Below are 27,428 nucleotides of genomic sequence, written 5' to 3' on the forward strand. Positions count from 1 at the left end.
TTATTAAATGGAATGGAAATCTTCAGCTCCCAGCAACAATAGACTCAATCACGTTGGGTTCTGTTTTATCCCATTAAGAATAGCAATTAATTGCACATCAATAGCTCCCCATGCTTTGAACTAAATCAAGATGAAGGGATATGTTTCCAAACAGATAAGTAATGCCAATGTATCAAGTAGAAAGGGGGGAGGTATGATGCCTTTGGCTTATGCGAGAGTGATGGGTTGATTGAAAACTTGTTATGCAAATAACTCTAACCTCAGAGAAATGAAATTTAATGATAAAATATACTACCAAATGGGATATACACTCATTACTTGATTTCTTTTAAAAGAAAAAAAAACATACTTTAGGATTTTGAATAATTGTGACCCTCAAATGTTCAAATATTTGAATGTGTTTGGTTTACAGTTGGTGGATTGTTTAGAAAGGATTGGGAGTTATGTTTTTGTTAAAAGAGATGTGTCAATGGGAGGTGGGGGCCTTGAGATTTCAAAAGCTCACCAGGCTACACTCTCTCTCCCTCCCTCCCTCTCCCTCTCCAATCTGGGGAGTAGGATGTGAGCTCTCAGGAACTGCTCCAGCCATGCCTGCCTGCCTGCCAGCCTGCTGCCATGGTGTCTACCACGAAGGTCCATGGACTCACCCTCTGAAACTGTAAGACCACAATTAAATGATTCCTTTCATAAATTGGTTTGGTCAATATGTCTCTTCACAGGAATAGAACAGTAACTAAGGCACACATCTTCCTGTTTATTTTTCTATTACTTCCGTATTTATTTCATTAAAGTTACCTGTTGTCCATTTAACAGTTTTATGAATAAGTTTCAAGTTTTAAGACAAATAGTGCCTATCCCATCAACCACGGTGTCATTCATCACAATGTTATGGGGCTCCAATCTAGGGATTAATCATCAGGGTTTGAAAACAGAACCCAACAGCTCAATACATGAGGCTTTAGTGGAGAAAGTGAGGTTAAAAGTATGTAATCTCTTTAGTGTCTTCTCTGCCAGTCTGTTGTATGCATGACTTGTTGAATATTGTCGTTTGTGGTGGTTGTTGTTTTTAAATATGAAATGTTGAAGGCAAGGGCAAGTGTCAGGGATCCGATAGATCTTTGCATCCTCACTTTCTCTTTCCCATCTCACACTAAGTCTCCCAATCCTCAGCTATCATTCAAATACATTGAAACAACTCAAATATACCGAAACAAGGTGAAATCAAGACACTGAAACAACTCAAATATACCGAAACAAGGTGAAATCAAGACACTGAAATAACTCAAATATACTGAAACAAGGTAAAGTCAAGATGCACTTGCCATCTCTAATTTGTGTTTGCATGTTGAAGGTAATCATCTTGTAAGCCATAAAAACCACAGGATGGGTCTGAGGAGGATTGGAGGGTGAAACAGCTTCCTGCCTAAGCAGACGTGAACTCAGATCCCAGACATCAAGAAAGAGGCAGAGGAAACCTGTTTCCCCAGGGACAGGAATGGGGAACAGAATCACTAAGGTCTTCTGGCTTCCAGCCCGGATGAAAATATTGAGAGTTTGGGATCAGGCAAAGACAACAACTGTCATAGTTAGGGTTCCATTGCTGTGGGGAGAAACTATGACAAAGGCAACTCTTAATAAAGGAAACATTTAATTGGGGCTGGCTTAGAGTTTCAGAGGTTCAATCCATTATTATCATGGTGGGAAGCATGGCTGTGTCCAGGTTGACATGGTGCTGGAGAGTGTTCTATATCTAAATCTGAAGGCAGCCCAGAAAGAGACTTTCAGCCACAGGCAGCCAGGAAGAGCATCTCTCTTCCTCATTGGGCAGAGCTTGAACACAAGGAGCCCTTAGAGCTGGCCTACACAGTGACACACTTTCTCCAACAAGGCCACACCTCCTACTAATGGCAATTACCATGCGCCAAGAGTATTCAAACCATCACAGTGCATTAAAAGAAAATGGGAGAGAGAAATAGAGAAAGATACTGCATGGTATTCTCTTGGGTGCTGCAACCCCCCCCAACACACACATAAACCCATACACATGTGCACACATGAGCAGATTTATTTATTTATTTACTTTGTTTTAATAATTTCCTTAATAACATGGTACATACATATAATGTATTTGAGCAAATCCATCCCCATCCCCTCCCCTCAAATTCCTCCCCTTTCCTCCCTAATAATTCCATCTTCATTTTAATAGAAACTGCTGAGTCCATTTAGTGCTGACTAGATGTGTGGGGTGAGTACAAACATCCAGTGGAGCATGGACAGCCGTCAGGGGCAAAATCCAGGAAGAAACCGGGCCCTCTGCCCTGTAGTCATCAGTTGCCAGTAGTTCCTCAGTTGGGGGAGAGGAGCTTCCAGAGTCTCCACCTGTCTATTCTGGGATTTATGTGTGCAGATTTTGTAGATGGGATCCTAGACACTGTGAAACACATGAAAACACACACACACACACACACACACACACACACACACACACAAACACACACCCCAAAATTTATAACCAGAGAATGGTTTTTAAAAGGTTACTCAACGTCTTAAATTCAGTTCCTTGGTGGCGAAATATTTGAATTCCACACCAGATCGTAATACTATCTATATAAAATTAAATTATTCAAATGAACTGATTGCGAACTAATGAGCATGAGCTTGTGGTAACATTCACTCCAAAAGTGACCACACACACACACACACACACACACACACATCTGACATCACTGACTAACTATATCTCATCTAGAGCTGTGGGTTTGAGATCCTTGAGGAGGTGGCACTGGTTTTATATGGCCTTACACTTTGGCACAAGCAGACAGCCACACTCACAACTCTCCCTCTGGTCCCGCTCTACATTCACAGTGAGTTCCAACACAATTTGTTATTTCTGATTTTATCCATCAAGTCTGGGCATCCCTCTACCAGAACTTAACTTTTTTACTCAGTGTGTGTGTGTGCATGTGTGTGTGTATGTGTGTCTGTGGGTTTGTGCCTATGTGTGTGTGTGTGTTTGTGTATGTGTAAAAGAGACTCTGTGTGTGTGACAGAGAGAGAGAGAGAGAGAGAGAGAGAGAGAGAGAGAGAGAGAAATAATTATTCACCCAGTTAATACATGTGCATGCACACACATGTGGAAGCCCAAGGTACATTCAGGAAATATCCTTAATGTCTTGTCTGTTTAGTTCACTGCGGCAGCAATTCTCACTCACAGGCAAAGCTTCTTTTGGTATCGGTCATCTTTCCAGACAGCTTGCTCTAAGCATCCTGCCTCTGCCTTCCAAGGTGGTATTAGGATGGTCTCCACATCCATGGGGTTTCTATGTAAGTTTCTGGGGAGCATGTGCTTAAATTCTAGACTCTCTCCCTAGCCCTTTGCAGAACTTTCTGTCCCAACTCCCCTTTAACTTTCTTTTTGAGATTTATCTAGTATGCTTGACAAATGGAGACTGCATACATTTGAAGTATGAGGTGTAGTATTCTGATCACATTATACATTGAACAGATATTTTAAGATCAAGCTCATTGTCTCTCTCTCTCTCTCTCTCTCTCTCTCTCCCTCTCCCTCTCTCTTTCTCTCTCTCTCTCTCTCTCTCTCTCTCTCTCTCTCTCTCTCTCTCTCTCTCTATCTCCCTCTCTCCCTCTCTCAGATCCACTGTTTTAACATCCTCCACATACACAAAACTCCAGTTACAATCAGTTCACTGTTCCCAGGTTCTTATGTGTTGTTCATCCTGTAACCGAGTGATGTTGAACATTCTGTCAAATCTATTTCTCAAAAGGAAAAATGAGCATGCCAGTCATCCGGTTAAAACCCTCAAATGGCTCCATGTCACTGAGTGTAAGTTGGAAAGCCCCTCTGTTGAAGTCCCTCTGTTGATAGACAAATGCTGTTCCAGAAAGACCAAAAGCTATGACACACCATCCCGAGCCTGGGAAATCATAAGTTTAGCTTCTTGTGTTTGTAAACTGAACAGAAAATGGTGTTTAGAAGACAAGGAGAATGTAAAATTTCGTATTGCTAGAATACTCAGTCACATAGGTTATAGAGCGGCTGAACTCAGGGTTTGACAGGGGTGTGATTGGGGGATATGTGTGTGTGTATGAGTTGAGTGCTTGTTCCCAAGTGCGAAGGCATATATGCGTGTACAAATGTGTAGAGATGAGTAGAATGTGCATTCTCTTCCTCACTACTCTCTGTCTCTCATGCACCACATCCCACCGTATTGACTAGTGTGGCTGGCCAGGATGCTCTTGGCAATCCACCTGCCTCCATCCTCCAATGTTGCAGACATGATTAGCCATGCCTAGACTTTTACAAAGGTACAGGGAGAATTTGAACTCTATGGGCTTGCAGAGCAAAGGCTCTTGCCCACTGAGCTATCTTCCCAGTCCCCATAAGGATATGGTCTTTCGCAAACTTCATGCCCTGCCTTCTGCTGTGTGTGTTTCTCAGTGTCCAATGGGATATTCTCTCACAGAAACGGTTCCACCTCCACATGCCTCTGTGCTTACACCCAAAACAGAGTGTCTCTTTTATCAGGAGAACTTATTCAGTGGTGGACATGTTCTGATTGCGGCCTGTGAGGTACAGAGAAGACTGGCTGCATCTTCAAGGCTTGGGCTTTCTTACCTTGTAAACTGAAAGCTGGTGTCCCTCCCTGGAGGATAGAGAAAAGGAGAGAAGGATGAGGGAAAGGGAAGGAGTCAAAGGTGTAGGGGAGAGGTGGAAGTCACATTAAATTTCCAAGGTAGCATCAAACCTGAAGAGTAGTCAGGGAGAAATTGACAGTGTTATTGCTGTCACCACATTACACACACACACACACACACACACACACACAAACACACACACACACAAACACACATACACACACACACACACACACACACACTTGTCTGCTGTGACTCAGGTGTCATTCGCCCACTAAATAAAATGCTCTTTTAAGCTTATCTGTCCCTCTCACAAGTAGCCTGTTATTAAATAACCGCCTTTTAAACTCCTGCTAGTCTGAAAGAAAGCCATTTGAGCATTTTCCTTAGCTGATGAATTACATGGACCAGTGGTCCTTGATAAACAGACCTGTTCTAAAGTGATGCATGAGAAAAAGCAAACACTTCAAAAACAATTGATGGGGGATTAGATTCCACATCTCGGGCTTCACTCATAGACTCTGTCCCCAGCAGGGAGCAGAGCCCAACTAGGACCAGCTGCAAAACTTGTCTTCCAGAGGGTGTAAGATCCAGGACGACCACTTCAGGGACTCTGTCAGACTTCCCTTTTCCCAGAACAAATTCTGTTGCTGCCCATGCTGAGCCACTGAGGCCGAAAGATTGAGGCCATACAGATCCATTTGGCGACCATCTCTTCTAAGGAAGTTCCCCATCAGGGCCAGAAGTTTTTCATGGCTGCTTCAGGGCCTGATCATGGCTGTAATATCTGTCTGTGGTGCTGACCCTTTCCTCATATAGTTGTTTCTAAAGAGTAATTTGTCTCCTATTCTTTCCCATGGAACCCGCCATGCCATTTACACAACAGTTGTCAGCGTATCTTTTAAAGAGAACACAACTCAATCCAATTCTACGCTCTGGAATCCAAAACGCTTATCATTTTCGTAGCCAAGTCCTTCAGAGTGCTGACTCACTCCTGAATCAAAAATCTCTTCTAAATCAATTCCTGGTGAGACTCGGGTATGATTCACCATGCGGCACATCTCTGCACCATTTATGAGTCTACAGAATCAAGAAAGCAAGTTGCATGCTGAAGCTAGCATATACTGGTTAACTATAACCTCTGATCAACTCAGCATCACTTGAAGAGATAGAAAGACAGACAGACATACATACAGACAGACAGACACATACATGAGGGGCAACTTAACAAATGTCTTATTGTGTTATTGTGTTGGTCTGTGAACCATCCTATGAGGAATTGCCTTGATTGTTGACTGACTTAGGAGGGCCAAGCCCACTTCGGCAGCACCATTCCCTAGGCAGGTCTTTCTGAGATGTATAAGAAAGCTAGATGAGCTGGAGCAAGCCAACAAGCAGAGTCCCTTGGTGGTATCAGACTCAAGACCTTTTTGTAGTTCCTACTCTGACTCCCCTCCATGACCTGAAAGTTGAAGTCAAAACATTTTTCTCCCCTACACTACATTCCATCCAAGCATTTTATCACAGCCACAGAAAGGAAACTAGTACAGACTCCATGGGGCATCAGGGAGGACTAATGCCTCATAGGTTCTTAGGAGTCTCTGCTTGCAGCTTCTGGCTCTAATATCACTGTAAGCCACAGTGACCTGGGCAGGCTCAAGAGAAAGATAGACACTCTGCATTACCTAGGAAATGACATAGCACTTCTTTCCTTATTCCATGCACAAGAAAGAGTGCTAATGACCCAGTGGTTATAACGTTTAGCAATTGGAACAGAATGAGGGGAGAACTTAACACTTCCCACAGGGCCAAGAAGAGGACCAGAGGCAGAGGTGAAGCTGGACTCTGTAGTACATTTCCTGTGTGGGGTCCCTTCCCCCACCTAGTAACAAAACAGAAGGTTCTAAGTCAAGAAAGAAAGAAGAGAGCCACAAGACGAAAGAAACCCAAGTATCTCAATAATGCCCCTGCCTCAGCTGCACTGCCAGGAGGTTTGTGTGTCTGTGGAACTGCTTTGATTGTTCACTGACTTAGGAGTGTCAAGCCCATTGTGGGTGGTACCATTCCCTAGGCAGGTGGGTTCTGGGCTGTATAGAAAGACCCAGTCTTGGAGCTTGTCTGCTGCTCATGTGGTGTTTTTTTCAGTTTTTGGTTTTCTAACTGACAGAGAGGGCTACAGTATTACCTACAGTGAAGCATTGAGCCTGCTGCACAAAACTCAGCATCTTACTGTAAAATAACTCAAGGAAAATTCCAGTTCTCATTAAACAGATAGTGGCCACCTTCCCCCCTTCTCCAATTTCTAGTCATTAACCAATTTTTAAGCTCCTGTTATCCCACCTTAACCACAACACACACTGATCTTCATAAGACTGCTGGCACTCAAGAAGTGCAAGCTACCAGACAGAGGACAGAGGTAACAAATCCAAACATCCGCTACAGCTCCCAACTCAAATGCTTCCAGAACCCTTGTCAACCTTCAGTCAAAACAGGCATCAAGTTTCTCTCATTACCTACCTTTTAATTGTCAAAACATTTGCACGTCTAAGTTCTTTCTGTTAAAGGGGTGTGGGGACTTCTTTCTACTTTAGGAGTAATTTACCAGCAGATACCCGCTGTGCCCACTTGGGCTTCTCTGGGTGCAGGTCTGTCTCTTGTGGCAACAGGCAGGGAGGTTCCAACCAGCAACTCTGAGGAGCAGCACGAGGACACGTCATTGAAACGAGGGCAGGAGAGAAGAGAGGAAATATTTCCTTCTCTGGCTCAAAGGCAAGAGGTCAGAGACCTGATTACCTGCTTCTAACTGAGTACAGAGTCACTCCCACCATTTGGGTATGAACTCTGCTGGGGTCTCCAGTCTATGATCATATTCACTTTTTTTCCATCATTTCCTACCAGAAGGAGAAGACACCGAGCTCCAGCTAAAGTGACACAGAGATGCAGGCCGGTTACGGCATGGAGGACAAGACTAAGTAGCACCAACACAGACATACACTTACATGCATAAACACATGCATGACACATATATCCACATGCATATGCACACCAAGAACCTGTGCACACATTCATGCATGCACACATAAGAATACAAACATGGAACGCACTGATAATTTAATAAATACACATATACATATTAGCGTATGTACACTTAGTTTCACACATGTGATATACATGTAATAAACATACATAAAATCTGATTTCTGTATTCACCCTCGAAAGAGTCAGCCATTTGGTGTCCACTCCTAAGGCTTTTTCTTTTAAAATGCATGACTGCAAATAAGCACGTCACTAGGTCAGTAATGTGTCTGCTTCACATATTTGTCTGCCTCTCTACAGCTCTGATAAAACCCTCTAGCCAAAAACAACATGTAGAAGGAAAACATTTCTTTGGCTTGTACCTTGGCTTACCAGCTTCTGTGGGCAGTCAGACAGGAACTCGAGGAGAGAATTACAAAGGAATACTGCTCACAGCCTTACTCACTAGCCCATGCTAAGTTAGCATTCTCATGAAGCCCACACACCCTGGTCTAGGAATGATGACACCCACAGTACGCTGGGCCCAGCTTCATCAACTGTCAGTTGAGACAGTCTCTCACACATTAGGCTATAAGCCAATCTGATGGAGGCATCTCTTCAGTTGAGGTTCTCTCTTCCCAGGTGACTCTATGTCAGGTCTCTTCTAAGTTATAACAAGATGTCAGTGAAAACTAAACAGGATACCTCATAAGCATGAAGACCTGGGTTTGATTCCCAGAACCCACATCAAAATGTGAGTAGAGAAAGCTTCTAATGCCAGTTGGGGAAACAAGGACAGGATCCCCAGGATCTGCTGACCACCACAACTGGCATGATTGGTAAGCTCCTGGACAATTAGGGAGCCTGTCTCGAAAACAGAGACCATGCCTGAGGATGAGGCCTGAGGTTGTTTTCTGACTCTATCTGAATGGGGAGACATATACACACATCTGCACACATATGCATCTACACACCTTAGATAAATAGATGTAAGATATTAGAAAAATAAATGGTAGATAGATTGTAAATAGGCAAATTATAGATAGACAGATAGACAAATGATAGATAATAGACACACAGATAGATAGATAGATAGATAGATAGATAGATAGATAGATAGATAGAAAGTAGATGGATTGATGGATGGTTAAATAGATGATAGATGATAGACAAATGGTAGATTATATAGATAAGATAGACAGCCAGGCAGACAGACAGATAAGTAGACAGCATTGCATTTGAATGTAACTACTACAGAAGAGATTGGAGCCCCCCTCCTTCCCTTTCAGAACATAACCTGTATTACAGGGGAACTGACAACTTCCCCGCAGGAAACAAGCATCCTATTCCAGCAGAGAGGTGGAAACAGATGTTGATGTTTTCTCTGTGCCTTCGTGGGTCAGCACTATATATCACAAGATGAAAAACATGCCACCTTGATTAAGTGTTAATTTCGTTGTGGCAGAAAATAAAAGAACGGCACCTCAGTTAGCAAGGAAGGCAGCTCTGACCAATGAGTACATTTGACCTGAGCTTTGCTGAGCACTGAAGTAAGAACTGTGGATCCCAGGAGGCCTGAGGTCTCACACAAGGCTCCTGGAGAGTGAAAAGGTCCTCTCCCTACACGAGTGATAGTTCTCCTTTAACTTTAATCAACTTCTGTACTGGCTGTGTCCTCCCTGCAGCCCGTGAGGTCATTGTAGTGTTGTAGGTTCCTGAAGTATTGGATCTGGGTGGTAAACCAGTGTAGATGTGGATTGTAGGATGGCGTCCTGCCTGGTGCTATCTGGACCAGCACAGAGGTGCAGGGATGAGGGGCGAGGATGATGATCTTCCTTCCTCCCTTGTGTCCTCTAGAACCTGTCCCCAATACCAAGCATTAGCTTCGATCCCTTAGCTACCTAATTCTGGTTATGTTAACATAGGGTGACTTCTGCTACTTTTTAACCTACATGAATGTCTAGCAGCTTATGTTACGTGACCTATCCCAGGGTAAAACTGAACAATGTGTGTTCACCTCATGTAGGCCTCCAACTACAAAAGATTCCAGCCAGGTCTACCTTATCATGGCTATAAAGGAGCAGATGATAGGCTCAGACTACTCTATCAGTGGATAACCCACTCCAGCATGGGTGACGCTCAAAATAGCTACATTCTGTAGATATCAGCCCAACTAGTAGGCAGCTCCACCCAACAAGCCCCCTTCATCATGGTTGCCCCCGACCCCCGGGGCAATTGTTTTCATCTTATTGCTCTTTGGAACAGGACCTGAGAGTCATAACCTTTGAGGATCCTAAGCCTTATAGGTTTCTTAAGCTTCCTGAATCTTCTGACCTTCCTTCTTCCCTCCAGAAGGGAATGCTTCAATTCCAATGGATTCCAAAAACAACCCATGAGTAAATAAATGTCCAGAGGTCCCGAAACAACATTCATTCAGTAAATGTAATTAAAGCAAGAGCAAAGAATGTTCTTGCTGAGTGCTGTCCTTTGGATACCAAATTTCTCCCAAGGTCTCGTGCTAAGGGAGGGAATGCTGTAGAGAATGGCTGTTGTTTCCGCAGAAGCACATACTAAGATCTAAAGTGTGCAGTGTGAAACAGCCAGTATCCCTGACCAATGCCCCAGCCTCAAAGAAGAAGATACAAGAAACCCAGAGAGGAAAATAGTTAATTTGCAACAACCTCGCCTGTCGCTTACAAAGTTGTGATTTACTTGAACAGAAGAAACTACATCTCCCAGCTCCACCCCTTTCCAGAGGTTACTATAGCATTAGCTCAAAATTTCAAACCACAAGCAAAGGGGGCCCAGAGTGATGCTACTGAAATCTGAGTTGAGCAAACAAAACTGTGTAATGAAGATGCACTGGAAACACAAGGGAGTGTGGAGCAGGCTGGGCTCAGTTCTACCCCTCAGGCTGTTGCCGCCTCCCTTCTCCACAGAGTGGACCTGCCTTTGCAGGCAGAAATACACAAGTTCTGCCCCTCTAAGCAGCTCTAACAAGCTCCCAGGGGAGTTAAGAAGGACTTCATACACCATCAACCATGAGAAATGAAGCTTTGGGTAAGTGGAGAGAAGAGAGGCTCGCCTGGCAGTGAACAGTACTCACAGCTCTGCACATGAAGACCCATCCTGAATTCTCAGGTACACACACACACACACACACACACACACACACACACACACACACACACAGAGAGAGAGAGAGAGAGAGAGAGAGAGAGAGAGAGAGACAGAGACAGAGACAGAGACAGAGACAGAGAGAGAGAGGGAGGGAGGGAAGGAGAGAGAGAGAGAGAACTCCCTTCCCTTCCTCTTCTTTCTGAAGATTGGCACCACCCTTTGGCTTGTGGACACATTGTCCATCCCCTTTCTTTTGTCATATAGTGACCTCCCTGTTTCCCATTCTTCTCATGGGCTCAGAAGTCAACAGCAATGGATCGGGAGCCAACTCCACTCCATATGGGATCAGCTTCACTCAGCTACAATAGGTAGGGCCCTGCCTTCCAATCAATGACACACACAGACATTTGCATGTAAATATGTCAACTCATCATTCTGAAAGGAGACAACAGCATCTTCAACAACTCTTCACCCAGCACAAAGCCAGAACCGTACCTTTGGCTTTCAAGACTGTTTCTACTTAATTTATCTGCTATTAATTGCGCTAATCAGTTCCCTTACTGTCGTAACAAAGTACCTGACAGAAGAAAAAGGAGGCTGCCACTGTACACCAAGCTCACACAATATAGAGAACCAGACTGGAGTCAGTGACAGGCAGGCCATTAATCTCAATATTTGCCTCTGTGGCTCTCTTGTCCCCATGTCCAGGATTTTCCACAATCCCTTCACAAAATGGTGCCAGCAACTGTGGTTCAACAGTTTAAACATGTGTGCCCCTTAAAGGAGAATTTCTAGGAAAAAGCTGTCTGCGAAAGCTGACTGACTGGATTGAACTGCAGTGGTGAGGTGATGCTGGAATGTTGCTGATCCAGAGGATAGTTACCTGATAGTTTTAGCCCCCAGAAATCTTTGCCTACCTCTTTGTCAAAACTAATCTATGTCATAGATTTTAAAAAAAATTTGGAATCTATTAACTTAGTAATCCCCTAGCTACCACCAATCCAAAAGCTAAGAATGTCATCAGATAGCAGCGTAGGGAAATAGAAGAGATCCCCCCAATTTGCTTTAACTGTCTTGCTTGTTTGCCCACCAACGTATTTTGCATTTGCCTTGCATTATAACTTTTTTGTTCTGTAAAACTATGTAACTTCATGAAAATGCGTCCACACTGGAATAAGTGGTGACCTAAATTTGTGTTCCTGGATCATTATCACTCTACATGGCTCCAGAATAAATCATCTTTAGTCCCTTAAGTCCCTTAGTCCCTTAAGGTGAGAGCTGTGTTACTGCATTTATAGACTCTGAGAAGCATTTCTCATTCAAACTATCTGAGAAGGGAGGGGGTGCACCAGAAGGAATCAGGGACCAACGTCTTCAGCCTGGAATTTTGAGTATCTTTGCCTCCTGTGTGAAGTCATGTGACTACAAGGTCAAATGTCTTTGCCTCTGTTATGTCTTATAATAAGATGTTATGAAGCAATGGTCTTCACCATGGAAAAGAAGTGAGGAAGGATGGAGGACATGAAGGGTGGGCAAAGAAAAGAAGTAGCAGGGATGGGGGGGTGGAAAAAAATCTCAGGGAAGGCAAATCCAGACATCAAACATCAGACAAAGCTGCAGTTGTCCCAAGTTCACAGTCTCCCTCAACTCTGAAGCACAGAATTTTTTCTGCTAAGACCTGCTCTATGCTCCCTCACTGAAGTGAAGACAAAGAGTCTGAAGGGCAAACCTTGGAGGCCAGACTTCAGTGAGAGGGTAATGAGCCAGAGTAGTAATCAACCCCAATGGGAACGCCAATAACAGTACAGACACCCTGTCAAACAAGTCTGCAGTAGGACTAGAGTTCTCTCATGGATATCCAGAGAAGCCAGGAGCCCTGTGCTGTCTGACTCACACCAACACAAAGAGTCTTGAGCAAATCCAGAAAACCCAGAGCAAACCAGGGTAATTCTCACCAAACACAAGAGCCCTCTAAGTTTTGCACTGGGATGGGGACAGGTGTCAAGGGGACTGAAGGCTTTTCTGAAGTGATAAGAATCTGCCTCCCACCGGCCTAGTTAGACATTTAAAATGGAAATAATGGGGCATTTCCCACCCACTAAGTGGCTAATGGTCCCGCTAATCACCAGGTCTCCCTGAAGGGCCCATGTGAGCAGCTCAAACCTGACCCAGGGCTTCCAAAAATCCACACTTCTCTAGACACTTCCTGTAACACAGACTTTGCAACAAGGGAATTTTAAGGGAGGGAATGAAGGGCTTGATTTGAACAAATATGCATTACATGGATCTATATTAATTTTCAAACAATAGTAAAAGATTAAAAAGAAAACACCTGGGGTTGGTGGTTTGGTTCAGTGGTAGAGTGCTTGCCTTTCAAGAACTAGGTCCTGGGTTCGATCCCCAGCTCTGAAAAAAAAGGAAAAGAAAAAGAAAACACTTCATTCAAGGCCCACTGCCTCCTTTGGTCAGCATTTTGCTCCAGGCTGGTGAGATGCTCAACAGGTCAAGGACCTTGCTGCCAGGCCTGAGGACCTGAGGTCCACACATGTGCAATGGCAAGCTCACACACACACACACACACACACACACACTAATTAATTAATTAACTAATTAATTATAGTAAATTACCATTTCTTAATAAATAAAAATTATAAAGCTGTCGCTTGCATGAAAGGGTCTGCATTATTAGGTGACCCCTGTCCCGTTCTCTCTCAGGCTCACCAAAGAGAGGACCATGTGGGACTATCACCAACCTGTGCTTAGCACCTGAAACAATCCTGAGTGTATCTGTCTGAGGAATGAAGAGCACCATGGGCATGCAAACACCTCACAGGTCCAAGACAGAAGGGTGCCTCAGTGCACGTATGCAAAAGCAAAGTTCAGATGAGTTCACGAGAAACCATGAAATAACACACAGACCGCATTGTCAAACCTGAGCTTTCCCATAATTAAAATTTGCTTGTTTCTAACTAGCATTTTCCCAGAGGACCAGCAACCACTTCTTGTCTCATTCTCATCCTTTTTACTCTCTTTCTATTTTGTTAAATAATAATTTTACTAAATCCTAACATTTGGAGAAACACCCGTTTATCAAACAAGAATAAACAGGTGTCTCTTGTTAAACAATATGGTTTTAATCTTCCTTGGTACTTTTAGACCTATTTGGCGGAGTTTTGTTGTTTTGTTTTTGTTTTTGCTTTCAACTTAAAGCACACTGCCGCATCATGGAACAAAGACTTGGGGGGAAATGCTGAGGTTTGGAGTTTGCACTGAGAAGGCCCTGTAGAGTTGGGCAGAGGACACTCTGGCTGTACTCTCCTTTGTTCTTAGAGGAAAGAAGGGGGCTCTCTGTGGTGATTACAAATACCTGTTTCTCTTTTATTTACTTGTCACCAGATCCACCCTCCCTGCCTTCTACACCAATACCCTGCTCTGGAATTAAATAAATGAATACATATGTGTGTGTGGTTGCATAAGCATGGGAGGTCAGAGGTCAACCTTAGATGTCTTACTCAGTCACTGGCTCAACTCCCTTCAGTGGTCAAGTTGACACACCTGGGAATGGAAGACTGTAGTTGCTTGTTCTCTAATACTAATTGGGTTCCCCAAAATAGGTTGCAAGAGAAAGTCTGCACCTAGCTTCTGGGAACCTGCCCGCAGTTAATTCTGGTTGGCGAATAAAGATGCTAGCGGCCAATACCTGGGAAGGAGAGAGAGAGAGAGAGAGAGAGAGAGAGAGAGAGAGAGAGAGAGAGAGAGACAGAGAGACAGAGAGACAGAGAGACAGAGAGACAGAGAGACAGAGAGACAGAGAGACAGAGAGACAGAGAGACAGAGAGACAGAGAGACAGAGACAGAGGCAGAGACAGAAAGAGAGAGATGAGATGAGATTTAGGGTTCCCGAACTTGGGTCCTCGAGCAAATAGGACAGAGTGGTGCGCCATGCCTTAGGAGAATGTGGAGGAGGGGAGACAGAGGCAGCCATGGAAGGGAAATAACATGCAGGAGGGCAGAGCTGCCAAATAAAAGAGCTAAGAGTTCATGGCCTAGAGGGCTGCTTCTTGGAGTCAAGAACAGCCAAGATGAAGCATATACATTAGTAAATAGTAACTTGGAGTTATTGCTGGGTGGTGGAGTCTACAGCATGGAGGGTAGGCAGATGCTCAGCTATGGGCTGCTTAAGATATAGAGGCTGGGCGTGTTTCCTTCATTCTGGAAAGGAAACCATTGAGGTGAGTAATCCAGCGTCGGGATTTAGTATTTTTTTTTTTTTTTTTACTAAAGGGGACCTCAGCTGAGGATTTACCTCCATTGCATTTGCTTGTGGACAGATCTGTGAGGCATCTTTTGGAATAATGATTGGTGTGTGGAATCCAACTGTGGATGGCGCCACCTCTGTGTGGGCGGTCCTGGTTACAGAAGAAAGCATGTTGACCAAGCAATGAGCAAAAAGGCAGTTAGCAGTTGTTCCTCCATGGCCTCTGCTTCAGTTGCTACCTTCAAGTCTCTGCCTTGAGTTCCTGCCCTGACTTTTTTCCGTGATGGGCATTGATCAAGCTGAAGTCAACCCTTTCCTCCCTGAGATAGTTCACACAGTGTAGAGTGCTGCAATAACATTCGCCACCACAAGATGGTGCTGGTTTCCACTGTGCCTCATGTGGTAGGCTGAGATAGTTTCGCCATTAGAAGATGGCGCTGGCCTCCCCCCGTGCCAGCCAACATCCTTTCAGAAAGTTAACTGTGTGCCCATGTGCAACAGTGCCTTCATGCCAGGTCTTTGCCCACTCTGGGGCGTGCCTAATGAGATCATGGGTAAGCAACCAATCAGGTGTGGATGCATCGCACTAGGGTGTACATAAGTCACTCGTGGCCTCTCCTTAAGATTCAATAAAAGTTTAGCTGCAGTAAGGATTCGTGTGTCCCCGTGTATTCTTGCTGGCAAGAGACAGTGCGGGACAACACAGTATTTCATCAGAGCAAAGAGAAGAAACTGAGACAGTTCCACCCTGCCTTGCTTTGTTTTCTTTCAACAAAGTCTCACACTTACACCCCAAACATACCAGTCCAGCTGGTGGACCAGAGAACATCGGGTATGTATCTGTCAATCTCTCTGGTAGCAGGATTCCAGGCTACCAAGTCTGACTTTTATTTTTAAAGGTGGGTTCTAGGGACCAAACTCAGACCCTCCTACTTTCATGGCAAACACTTTACTGGCTAAGTCAGCTCCTTAGCCCAAGAACCCCACCTAAGAAACTTTGAAATCCATTCCTTTGTCAGACCACAGTCTCTTTTTAAGGGACACATTCCTTCCATGACAATGCCATGTGGGTTAAATTTCTAATCAGAAGACAGGAAGACATGTTGAGCGATGAAGCATTTTCCATTGTTTCCCAATAGGGTGGCATTTTGCATTTGTAAAATGTGAAGTTTCTGGAAGAAACCTTATCTGCCTTATGCTCCACAAAAAAGGAAATACCTTTAGTGTATGAAGTATAACTTAACACCCACAGTAATCATGAAGAAGGCAGGGGTGGATATCATCTGTGGTGTGTGGTCCTGAGAAAGGTCAGATATTTAGCAGATAATTATCAAACATTTAACAGGGAGAGGGCAAGAAAAAAGAATGTAACTTTAAAATTATATTGACTTCCCTCTTCTTTGGGCAGAAACATTTTAAATAATATTCCATTGTCCTTCCTGGTGTGGGTGTTTTAATTTTTGTATCACATCCACCTCCTGGGACATTGGCCCTTATTTGAGTATGTGGTTGCTAATTACTAAGGAGGGCCTGGGTGGGGCTGGCAAAGTGGGGTTCCGATAGGACAGAAGATAAATTCAAATGAGGCTGGCAATAATTCTGGCCTTACAAGGGAAAACAAAATAAATATATCTGCTGGGAATGTGTCTGGTCATAGTAATATAAAACCAATCAGTATCCCTTAATCCCAAGGGTGTGATTAACTTGGGAAGAAACACCAAAGCACACAGCATCAGTTAAACAGCCCAGATATCCCACAGGACTCTTGGCTCATCCATTTTTCTCATTTTACTGTCCTCAGCAGATTGGCTATAATATAGTCACAAGATGGCTGTAACAGTTGGAATGCTGGAGACTTTTCAGAGCACATATTAATTCTAGAGCCCCATAGGTTTGCTGCTGCTGGTTGCAGTTTGTTTAATAGTCATGCCCAAAGAAGAAATTAAACATCCTGACAATGAAGATCAAACTTGCCCCATAAGGAACTCGAATCCCCTAATGAAAAGGAGGTCATCTAATGGTGATAGAACCCCTTTCCCTCTCTTGTCTTTTCTCTCCTATCTAGTGTTAGGTGGTTGAATTTGAAAGAAAGGAGAACCTTCAAAGTAGCAAAAGTACAGCTTGAGCTATTGAATGAAGGTCCACCATCAGCCACAAAGTATAAGGTGTGAGTATCAGGTAACAACAGAAACAACTTTAGGAAACAGGCCAGTTGGATGCCACTGTGATTTAAGTGGAATGTAGCAGCTGGGCAAAGTGGTATCTTCCCTTCCCAGTCTTTTAGGGACATGTTACAATTCAAGGGGATATCCTTGTTCGTTCCATATGTCTCAATCTCTCTCTCATTCTTCACACTCTAGTGTCTGAGTGGAAATTTCTGGTTGTCCTTTGATGCAGACCCATGTGGGGTTTCCTTAAGGCGAGTCACGTGATATTTGGAGAGATTACGAGTATGACTCAGTAGACACTGATGGGGTGCTTGCATTGTTTGCCCTCCAATCCCTTCTTGGTCTTGATTCTCACTGACCATCACTTTATTGAGATGTGACAAAGAACTCCTTGTATTCCAGCTAGTCTGGTCACTCCTGCTGACTAGTGCCAGTTTGGTGGAGGCCTTACTGTTTCTGCTAGATTGTGCTACCAGTGCTGATTTGTGTTTGGTGACATTTTTTTAACTGGACTATTGGTATACTGACACAGATGGACTGGACTGCCAGTGTCCTGACAGCTCAGACTGGATTTGCCCCAAAGAACTACTTCTAAACATGTCCACATCCACTTGCCCTATTCATCATGTTTTATCCCCTAACTTGGGCAGAGGGCTAGAAGGGGGCTTTAAGCATTTGAGAACCCTTATTAAAGTAGTTTTGAAAAAAATCTAAGTCTACATGTATCCCCAATTAATAAAGGAGTGTCAGACTCGTTTCCATTACAATTTCTTTTCCCTTGCATCTGTTTTTGCAACTATCTCCTCTTTAAAGAAAGTGCTCTGGGGGTTTTCTGAGGGAAATTTGTTCCATGCATGGATATTTAATAACATGTTTTTCCATATGTGTGTATGCATATATGCATATGTGCTATGTGTGTATATGTTCATGTGTGTGACATGCAGGCCAGAGGACCAATTTACCTTGTTTTTGACCCAGGGTCTCTCTGTGGCCTGAATCTCACCAGTATAAGCAAGAAGGGCTGTCGATAAATTCCAGGAATTCTCCAACTCTTGGTACAAGAACGTATACCCATGCATAGTTTTTTACCTTGTGTCCAGTCCCTCAGGCTCCACCCCAAACTGTCTCCCTCATCCCAAGCAGTGTGTTTGAAAAAGAAACCTTAAGTAACTATTAGGACTGACCAGAGTGATTCAAGCTCCATAAGGGCATTACAAACAAAGAGTGGGACTTCGGGACATTGAGATGAGAATGTTAAAAGGAAACCCAGAGCCTATTAGGAAAAGCTGAAAACTGTGTCCTCACTCACTCAAGAGAAGAATCAACAGAAACTCAAGCTTGTGTCAGCTTATTTCCTATGAAACTGCATAAGCTTGTTTCTTATTTAAGAGGCATAAGCCCTTTTCCATTTGATGATGTTCCTACTGAGACAAATGAAGCAGGGAATGGCTCCCTACAACTGTGGGTTTGTGAGTAGACCAGTACCAGATTGTCTCTCAACCCTGTCCCACCCAAATGTCATTTTGGCACTTCCAATTGACCAGGTGACAGCAATGGCTGGCTATCACTTCCGAAGATTAGCAGGAACGTGAAGGTCACATAGCAGAATGCATTGATTTTCATCATGAAATTGGGAAACATAACGTTCCCATTTCCTATTTTCTTAGATGGGAAAGCCTTGTGCATACCCAGCCCTATTAGAGATGTGTCTCTCTTTGGACAATAGAACAAGAATTGCACTAAGAGCAGTATTATCTTAAAAAACATCTACATGAGACTGGTCCCCAAGACGTGTGTGTGTGTGTGTGTGTGTGTGTGTGTGTGTGTGTGTGTGTACACTTATGACTTGTGTATGTGTATGTATGTAGAGGTCAGAGGACAATTTTGGGAGTCATTCCTCTTTGAAGTAGTAGTACTTAGTTGGGGGAGACACATACATGCTACAACACAAATGTAGAGGCCAAGGGACATGCTGTAGGATTCAGTCTCTTCTTCCACCTGGTGAGTCTTGGGGATTGAACTTAGATCCTCAGGCTTGGTGACAACTGCCCTAGCATGCTGAGCTATCTTGCCAGTGCCTGTCTTGGTTTTTGAGGTAGGATTTTCTCACTGGTTTCTGGGAACTGATACCTGTTATGGTTTGGGTGTGTTTGTGGCTGAGTGCCTGCGTGTATGTGTGTCTGTGTGTGTGTGCGTGTATGTTCAGGCCAGGGAATTGCAGCTTTAGAGGCTATGGCCGTGTTGGAGTGGATGTGGCCTTGTTGGAGTGAGTGTGTTACTGTGGGTGTGGGCTTTAAGTCCCTCATCCTAACTACCTGAAAGCCAGCATTTTCCTAGCAGCCTTCAGATGAAGATGTAGAACTCTGAGCTCCTCCTGCACTATGCCTGCCTGGATGCTGCCATGTTCCCACCTTGATGGTAATGGACTGAACCTCTGAACCTGTAAGCCAACCCCAATTAAATGTTGTCTTTATAAGAGTTACCATGGTTATGGTGTCCGTTCATAGCAGTATAACCCTAAGTAAAACATGGACTATGGGGTGGTCAGTGAACTTCAGTGGTCCCCAGGTCTCTGTCTCCCTGATTCTGGGGTCAGAGTGCATGCTACCACTTTAGACTTGTAAGTTGGTTCTGGGGATCCAAGCTCAGGTCTCCATGCATGTACAGCAAGCAGTTTATCTACTGACCCATATCCTTTAGCTAACAAATGGGTTTAAAAGGAATTAGAGGTAGATCCCAGGTGCCTGACATCAGGGAAGCTGAGCTGTGGTGCACACAAGGCCAGCTGGTGCAGGGTGAGGGTCATGGAACAGGGAACATTAGGGCCAAGGAGACATAACAGGGACATGCTTGGAACTTACATTGCCTGTGGTGCCTCCACACAGAAGCTTTATGATGCCGGTGTAAGCTGGAGGAGAGCCATATCCATTGGTAGAGGTTGCTGTGATCTAAATGTCTCCCCTACCCCACCCCTTGGAAGATTTCACTAAAGATTACATCATTGGGAAGCAGCACTTTGGAGGGTGTGACTTCAGTCAAAAAGATGGACTCGTCCTCTGTATTACTGGTGCACCTATGTTTAAAAACAACCCCCAGAGAGCTGGCTTGACCTTCTCAGCCCAGGAAAATATAGGCAGAACGCACCATCTACAAGTCAGGTAGCAGGCTTCAATAAATTTCCCAGGGCACTATCTTGGACTTGAAGCCTCATTGTCAGCCATCCAGTCCCTGAGACTGTAGTGAAAAGCAAGCTGGCTGGTTCCTGGGTGAGGCGGGGATCAGCCAGGAAAGGGGTGAACATACAATGTGCTTCTTGATTTCTAGTGAGTACAGAATGCAGATGAATGCTTCAAGCTAAGTAATATGAGTGGCACGGCTTGGTTAATCTCGGGCCGAACATAAAAAACAAACAAAAAAATAAATTGTATGAGAGGGTTGGCAGACATGATCACTAATCTTGGTTGCTGACTTGAGTGGCTCTGAATTCAATTAAAATGCACGCATCTGGGCACTCTTGTGAGGGATTTTCTTGATCAGGTTATTTGAATCAGGAAGATTTGCCCTAAGTGTGGGTGGGACCTTCTGGTAGCAAACCAGATTTAAGAATTTGAAAGGAGGCTTTGATTGTTTGTCTACCTGCCTTCACTCTCACTGGAAAGTTCATCTCTCCTGTGGCTGCTGTATTCCTTTGCTAATATTCGAACCACCTTCTCTGATATCTCATTGTAGACTGAAGACCAACGGCTCCAGGAAACTCAAGTGCCTTCAGGACCAGGTTAAGATGGCTGAGGCGTCAAGCATCATAGACTGAGCAGCCAATGGGGTTCTAAGTACCCTTGCATGAGAACGCCATTGTTAGATTATCCAGACAGTGTCCTGTAAGCCAAATTACCTTTATTAACACATTAGTGTTTGGTGGTTTGAATAGGAGTGGGCCACCATAGACTCATGTTGTTGAATGCTTGACCCATGAGGAGTGATATTATTAGGAGATGTGGTCCTGTTGGAGTAGGTGTGACATTGTTGGAGTGTGTGTGGCCTTTTTGGATTGGGTATTACATTGTTGAGATGGGTGTGTCCTTGGTGGAGTAGGTGTGGCCTTTTTTGTTTGGGTGTGGCCTTGTTGGAGTGGGTGTGGCCTTTTTGAAATAGGTGTGGCCATGTTGGAGTAGGTGTGACTTTGTTGGAGGATGTGTGCCAGTGTGGTGGCTTTGCTTTGAGATTTGTATATACTCAAACTATGCTCAGTGGTACAGACAATCTCTTTCTGCTGCCTGTGCATCAAGAATTTTGGGCTCCTCCAGCACCAACTCTGCCTGGATGCTGCCATAATTCCTGCCATGATGATAATGGACTGAACCTCTGAAACTGTAAGCCAGCTGCAATGGGATCTTGTCCTTATAAGATTTACCTTGGCTGCTGGGTCTGCAGCCATGACCATGCTCAGGCTACAGAAGAAGCTTGGCTCTAGTGTCCTACACTGTGGTAAAAAGAAGGTCTAGTTGGAACTCAATAAGACCTATAAAATATCCAATGCGAACTCCTGTGAGCTGATCAGGAAGCTTATTGAAAATGGCCTGATTATCTGGTAGCCTGTAACTGTATATTCTCAGTCTCAGTGCAAGAAAAATACCTTGAAGGACAGGCATATGGTCATAGGGAAGAGAAGGGGTACTGCCAATACTTGGGTGCCTGAGAGGGTGACCTGGATGAGGAGGATCAGGATCCTGCACCGACACCTCAGGAGATACTGGGAATCTTAGAGGATGGACCGCCATATGTATCACAGCCTGTACATGAAGGTCAAAAGGAATTTATTCAAAAACCAATGGATTCTTATGGAGTAGATACTCAAACCGAAGGCAGACGAGGCCCGCAAGAAGCTACTGGCTGACCAGGCTGAGGCTCGCATGTTTAAGACTAAGGAAGCACAAAAACGCGTGGGAGGAGCGCCTCCAGGCCAAGAAGTAGGAGATCATCAAGACTCTGTCCAAGGAGGAAGAGACCAAGAAATAAAGCTTCCTTCACGTCTGTGCATAGTGACCTCACTGTGGTCTCACATGATCAGTCATTAAAATAAAACAAGCCTTAAAATAAAAAAAAGAGTTACCTTGGCTATGGTGTCTGTTCACAGCAATGGAAAGCTAACTTAGACAATGTGTATTCATTCTGCCATTTCTGTTTCTCTGGAAACCCTAATACATTAGCACTCTAGAGAGAGGAACAAGTACCCACAAGACAACATAAATAACCATTTACTTTTCTGGTGAATATGAAGTTGTTGTGGTTTAAAAAAAAAACTTGATGGTTTTTTGTTTGTTTGTTTTGGGGTGGTTTTGTTGCTGCTGCTTTTGTTATCTTTGTTGTTGTTGAAGTTGTTGTTGTTGTTCTTGTTGTTGTTGTTTTTAAAGAAGAAACATATTAAGCTTCTATATCCCTGACTGGCTGGCAAACCACTGAGCCCACATCAGTTAAAGTGATTATGGATTAGGAATGTGTGTACACAAAAACATAAACTTATTCCTGTCAAGTTCAGATGAGAGACAACATCGGCCATGTGGGCAAGCCTAGAGCCTCATCCATTTAACACAGACAAATCAGCCCACACTGTCTGCAGCCTGTTGGTCCAACAGAGACGAGGGCCTGAGTGTTGTGTTGCTATTTTCTTTTTTTTTTATTATTATTATTAACTTGAGTATTTCTTATATACAATTTGAGTGTTATTCCCTTTCCCAGTTTCCGGGCAAACATCCCCCTCCCCCCTTCTTTATGGGTGTTCCCCTCCCCACCCTTCCCCCATTGCGACCCTCCCCCCAGCAGACTAGTTCACTGGGGGTTCAGTCTTAGCAGGACCCAGGGCTTCCCTGTGCTCTTACTAGGATATTCATTGCTACCTATGAGGTCAGATTCCAGGGTCAGTCCATGTATAGTCTTTAGGTAGTGGCTTAGTCCCTGGAAGCTCTGGTTGCTTGGCATTGTTGTACATATGTGGTCTCGAGTCCCTTCAAGATCTTCCAGTTCTTTCTCTGATTCCTTCAACGGGGGTCCTATTTTCAGTTCAGTGGTTTGCTGCTGGCATTCGCCTCTGTATTTGCTGTATTCTGGCTGTGTCTTTCAGGAGTGATCTACATCCGGCTCCTGTCGGTCTGCACTTCTTTTCTGCGTCCATCGTGTGTAATTGGGTACCTGTCCGTGTATGGGCCACATGTGGGGCAGGCTCTGAAAGGTTTTCCTTCACTCTCTGTTTTAATCTTTGCCTCTCTCTTTCCTGCCAAGGGTATTCTTGTTCCCCTTTTAAAGAAGGAGTGAAGCATTCACATTTTGATCATCCATCTTGAGTTTCATTTGTTCTAGGCGTCTAGGGTAATTCAAGCATTTGGGCTAATAGCCACTTATCAATGAGTGCATACCATGTATGTCTTTCTGTGACTGGGTTAGCTCACTCAGGATGATATTTTCCAGTTCCAACCATTTGCCCACGAATTTCATAAAGTCGTTGTTTTTGATAGCTGAGTAATATTCCATTGTGTAGATGTGCCACATTTTCTGTATCCATTCCTTTGTTGAAGGGCATCTGGGTTCTTTCCAGCTTCTGGCTATTATAAATAAGGCTGCGATGAACATAGTGGAACACATGTCTTTTTTATATGTTGGGGCATCTTTTGGGTATATGCCCAAGAGGGGTATTGCTGGATCCTCAGGCAGTTCAATGTCCAATTTTCTGAGGAACCTCCAGACTGATTTCCAGAATGTTTGTACCAGTCTGCAACCCCACCCACAATGGAGGAGTGTTCCTCTTTCTCCGCATCCTCGCCAGCATTTGCTGTCACCTGAATTTTTGATCTTAGCCACTCTCACTGGTGTGAGGTGAAATCTCAGGGTTGTTTTGATTTGCATTTCCCTTATGACTAAAGATGTTGAACATTTCTTTAGGTGTTTCTCAGCCATTTGGCATTCCTCAGCTGTGAATTCTTTCTTTAGCTCTGAACCCCATTTTTTAATAGGGTTATTTGTTTCCTTGCGGTCTAACTTCTTGAGTTCTTTGTATATTTTGGATATAAGGCCTCTATCTGTTGTAGGATTGGTTAAGATCTTTTCTCAATCTGTTGGTTGCTGTTTTGTCCTAACCACAGTGTCCTTTGCCTTACAGAAGCTTTGCAGTTTTATGAGATCCAATTTGTCGATTCTTGATCTTAGAGCATAAGCCATTGGTGTTTTGTTCAGGAAATTTTTCCAGTTCCCATGTGTTCCAGATGCTTCCCTAGATTTTCTTCTATTAGTTTGAGTGTGTCTGGTTTGATGTGGAGGGCCTTGATCCACTTGGACTTAAGCTTTGTACAGGGTGATAAGCATGGATCAATCTGCATTCTTCTACATGTTGACCTCCAGTTGAACCAGCACCATTTGCTGAAAATGGTATCGTTTTTCCATTTGATGGTTTTGGCTCCTTTGTCAAAAAATCATGTGACAATAGATGTGTGGGTTCATTTCTGGGTCTTCAATTTTATTCCATTCGTCTATCTGTTTGTCTCTGTACCAATACCATACAGTTTTTTATCACTATTGCTCTGTAAGACTGCTTGAGTTCAGGGATAGTGATTCCTCTTGAAGTCCTTTTATTGTTGAGGATAGTTTTAGCTATCCTGGGTTTTTTGTTATTCCAGATGAATTGGCAAATTGTTCTGTCTACCTCTTTGAAGAATTGGATTGGTATTTTGATGAGGATTGCATTGAATCTGTAGATTGCTTTTTGTAAAATGGCCAATTTTACTATATTAATCCTGCCAATCCATGAGCATGTGAGATCTTTCCGTCTTCTGGCTACATGGAACTGTGTGCACCACGTGCCTGCCTGATGTCTGAAGAAACCAAGAGAGGGCATAAATCTCCTGAAACTGGCTAACAGTTCAACTGTGAACCATCATATGGATGCTGGAAATAGAACCTGGGTCCTCTGTAAGAGTAACAAGTGTTCTTCGTGACTGAGCCGACTCTCTAAGCCCCAGAATCTGTGCCCTGTCCCTGGAGATGCTTTGCTACTCTAAAAAACCTCATGGGAGACTTGGTGACCATCCTAGAGAATAGACTTCACCCTATCAATGAAGAGGATGCCATGGCTGGTGGTATTTAGACACTAGGAGACTCTGAGGGAAAGTGCCCTGTTTAGGGGCGTCCTGTGAGAACCAAGACTGGAGGAGATCCCTGGACTGGATAGAGATTGGGTTGGGGCATTTCAGAAGATAAAAGTGATGGTGCCAAGGACATTAGAGGAATCCCATGAAATATCCACTCTGGGATCTTAGGTATCCACTGTTGAGAAGAGAAACCATGATCAAGGACACCTAATAATCGGGGTTGGCTTACAGGTTTAGAGGGCCAGTCCATTATCATCAAGGCAGAGGGCATGTCAGGGTGCAGACAGATATGGTGCTGGAGAAGGAGATGAGAGATCTATATCTTCTTCTAAAAGAAGCTAGGAGCTGACTGTCTCCCACATGGCTGGGAGAAGGATTTCAAGAACTCACCACCACAGGGACACACCTCCTCCAAGAAGGCCAACCTGCTAATAGTGCCATTTCCTGGGCAGTGCATATTCAAACCACCACAGGGTCTCTTCACATATATGATAATTTCACCATTATTTTAAAGTCTTGTTTAAAGACACATGATGTTTGCGTAAAGAACATTGGTTGGGTCTGGGTGGTTCCAAAACCCCAAGAACATGAAGTCCTTTATCACCCTGAAGTATTAAATTGGCATGTGTGCACAGCCCCTTCAATCCTCTGCAATATCATAATGTTAAGTGTGTGCAGCTCCAGTGTGCAGCCTGTAAGTGCTGGCTTGTGTGAGTTCTTGAGCGTCACACTCAACAGAATCAGGCTTGTGCCTTCTGTACTTTTGTTTATGGCTCAGAACTCTGACCTAGACAGATGGGCAAGTAGTTCCGGGAAGGAAGATTGCTGGGTGCAGCCAAAGACTTGAAGGTATTTGATTTAATTACAGAGATTAAGGAATCTGGCTAGTTTTTTCCTGTATCACATGAGAGGAAGTCACTCTGCGCAGCCAATTGCAAAAAAAAAAAAAAAATCACAGAGAAAAGTCACATAGGATGCTTGTTTAAAGTAGACTAGATCATGAGCCCTGATCAGATTTAAATATCCATTTGTACATAGGAATCATTGCTTTTCGGTGCAGAGATGCCCATCCTTTTTAAGCACCCATGGCAAGGTCAGGCAGATCTGGGTGTTTGGTGTGAGAACACCTCTCTTACTGTGGAGTCTCCCTCATGAACACTAAGGTGTCCACATGATCCCAAGTTCACCACCATTCTTCTCATCCCCATAACAAATGAAGAACACATGATTTGGGGAGATGAGATGGACAGATTTTAGACAATCTCCTGTGCATGGCAGAGAGCAGCGTTGAAAGGACTGGAGAAGACTTTGGCTGACCCCAGGCCTTTTCTCACAGAAACAGCTGACAAACCGTCCCACAATGTTCCAGTTATGGGTGTTTCCTTCAATAACAGAGAGTTTAAAATAGCACCATTGCCTCCCCCTAAGAAAATCACCTAAAAGAAACAAGTGACGGGCTAGAGAGATGGGTCAGTCCTAAATTGTAATGGCTCCTCTTGCAGAGGACCTGAGTTCCATTCCCAGCACCCACGTGGCAGCTCACAACCATCCATGAGTCCACTTTGAATGAATCAGACACCCTCTTCTGATCTCTAGGGGTACCATATGCATATAGCACATGCACATTGTTACAGGTTCATATAAAATAACAAAATAAATCTAAAAAATTTTTCAATAAAAACAAGTATATTCAATCACTATATTTTACCTAATTTTTAAATTTCACTTTGTCCTTCAACCTTGCTGTAAATTACATCTTTTTAACAATGGTGCCTCAAAAGCCACAGAATTGTGTATAAAGCTCTCTCTAAATGCCCATGTTCAAATCAGAAACAGTGACAGTCACCTTCTCTGTGTAATAAACTCCTGATTTCCCACTGTGGTGTAGTAGGAGATCCAGCTTTACCTGAATGGAGGTCTCTGAGTGGGACAGGAACTGCTCAGGCTCTGACTGCAGTATCCAGTGTCCCCACCACTAATGACAAAGGAGAGAGTTCTCCCCAAGGGTCCCACACACTCCAGATGCTGGTGCAATAATCGAGCCTCTTGATTTTCCTCTCTGTGAGGTAAAGGTATCCA

The 27,428-nt window shown here is 43.9% G+C and overlaps 1 pseudogene; it reads left to right on the forward strand.

The window, feature by feature from the left end:
• The first annotated feature begins 21,647 nt into the window (after nucleotides 1-21,647).
• LOC147998070 (large ribosomal subunit protein eL19 pseudogene) lies at nucleotides 21,648-22,230 on the forward strand (annotated as a pseudogene).
• Nucleotides 22,231-27,428: the final 5,198 nt, after the last annotated feature.

This window comes from Rattus norvegicus, chromosome Y (assembly GCF_021556685.1).
Source record: "Rattus norvegicus strain SHRSP/BbbUtx chromosome Y, alternate assembly SHRSP_T2T, whole genome shotgun sequence".
Classification (NCBI taxonomy): Eukaryota; Metazoa; Chordata; class Mammalia; order Rodentia; family Muridae; genus Rattus; species Rattus norvegicus.